Below are 2,434 nucleotides of genomic sequence, written 5' to 3'. Positions count from 1 at the left end.
CTGCAACAGCCGCTGCCGCTGCGCGCTCCCTCTATTTTTTGAGCTAAAATACTAAGAGCAAATATAGAGTATGTTTCATGAAATTGATAAAATTGCACAGTACTGTAGATTTTTATGTCTGTGTATCCAAGACTTTGGAAATGCTGACCCATACCTAATGAGTTCTACATGTGACTTTTTAATTGGGAGGATATCATGAGTTTTAAATACTTTTGATTATAAAATTCTTATGTGTTTTTCCTTCTCTTAGAATTAATTATAGATACTACCATGCAGAGGTTAAAGAGGAACCTTTTATATCACTGGTTCATGCCTCAAAATATTAACAGGTAAGTGGTAAGATTCAAATGTACTGAATTTTAAGCATAATTCTCAGCCTTTGTGTACTTGCATAATAAATGTAAATTATATGTAAATCATTTGACCAACTCACAATTTAAAGATGTGTAAACCTGTAATTTATTTATTTAGTTATTTTTTTTGGTTTGGGATAAGGCTTTATTTTTTTTTAAATTTCTTTATTGATTAAGGTATTACATATGTGTCTTTATCCCACCATAACCCCTGTAATTTCTTTAAAAAAAAAAAAAAACTACAGCGTAGACAGTGTGCCAGTAATAATATGCATGTGCCAGTCAGGGTCACTTTAAACTTCTCTGAGGTTGCCCCAATGGAGAGTACTTTGTCCAGGAGTGGTGACAGTTTTCTAGAGGTAGCCACTACAAGGGATTCAGTGTCCCATTTTGATCAACTCTGAAGCATCGTTAATTACCCTGTGAAGGTCACAAATGGATTTTTATTAGTGAGATTAGTGGCTTACAAATCAGCATGATTGTTGTTAGAAACATTTGAATATTCAAGATCTGTGATTTGCATAAAATAATTAATAATAATAACTCTCTTAAAGGTTGTAATGATGACCAATTGAGGTATACTTGTGAAGCATTTTGTATACTTGTGGCAATAAGTAAATACTATTTAAATATTAAATATTAAATAGTAAATACTATTTAAATATTTGTTAAATGAACTATCACTTCTATGATATTCTTTCTATAATTCTGGGAAATTTATCCTTATTATTTTAAAAACATTTCCTCTTTCCCATTTTCTTTTCTCCATTTATTCTTAGATGTCTATAATCCAGGTGTTAGATGTCTCTTTTTATCCTTCATGTCAACTGGCTTTTCTTTTGTACTTTCTCTCTCTTTATTCTTTTCTAGTATTTTTTGTGAAAGTTTCTGTATGACTTTATTTCTCATGCTTATTTAAAAATCTTGGTTGGTATGTCCCAATCGTTCTGCTTCAGATGGTTTATGTTATTCAGTTGTTTTTTCCCTTTTCCAGTAAGTGTACTCCTCCAGTATCTAATTATTTGACTTGTGAGTTCACATACCTTGTGGCTATTAGCCACTCTGTCTGGTAACTTGTATTAAGGAAAGGGCTGAAATTATGTTTATTGTCTCAGCATGGTTACTAACAGTGCATCTGTTCACTTTAAAAAATGTCCCTGCTTGGGTGAGGTATTATATAAGTCATCCTCGTTAAAAGGTAGGATGTAAAGTGTGTTTTTCTCAGTAAGTTTAAAATAAGAAGAGGTGATGAGCTTGGGGACAATAAAGTCTCAGGAACCACAAAGCACTGTGACTAGGCCGCTCCTCTAGTCATGGTATGGCACTTTAAGCTCCAGGTCAAAGCAGCACTGGAGGAGACAGTCTTCCTAGGTTGTCACCTGGAGTTTAGGAGATTGGTGGGTAAAGGAGTGAAGACCCAAGGATTGCTCTGCAGTCCTTTCCTGTTTTTATCAGCTAACCTAATGCTTCCCTAATTTTATCTAACTACTAGTACATCCAGTTGCTACTGGTTTCTACTGAGAAAGGTAGTGATTGTCTCTAAGAAACTCAGGAGAAAAGCAAGGACAGAATTTAAAATTTTCCTTCCCACGTAGCCCCTGGCAAATCTTTTCCACAGTCTGTCCACGGATTAGGTTTGCCAGGAAATGATGATAGCGCATCACTTTGGTGAGAATCTTTATGCGTTTTTGAAATTTAAGTATGTGTCAGTTTATCTGTCAAATACTAATTTTTTCCTCATAACATTTGGTGAAGAAGGCAGGCTGCCTAGAAAAACAATAATATTTGTAAGTGAATATTCAGCATGACTTTATAAAGCTGACAGATGTAAAGTACATTTTCATGTGTCTTATACATGAGGAAATTAAATTGTAGAGAGATTACATTACCCAATTGGTAGAAAGTCTTGATTTTGGATGATATAACCAGGTATCTTTTTTGAAATAAATTCAAAGAAAAAGAAACCATTCTGAACACATGCTTTACTTTCAGTTCAGAAAAATATCTTTAAAAAAATATCTTTTTATTCATTTTAGAGAGAGAGAAACATCACTGTGAGAGAAACTTCGATCGGACAGGAA

This window comes from Myotis davidii, unplaced genomic scaffold (assembly GCF_000327345.1).
Source record: "Myotis davidii unplaced genomic scaffold, ASM32734v1 scaffold310, whole genome shotgun sequence".
NCBI classification, from domain to species: Eukaryota; Metazoa; Chordata; class Mammalia; order Chiroptera; family Vespertilionidae; genus Myotis; species Myotis davidii.
Note: the sequence above shows the minus strand (reverse complement) of the source record.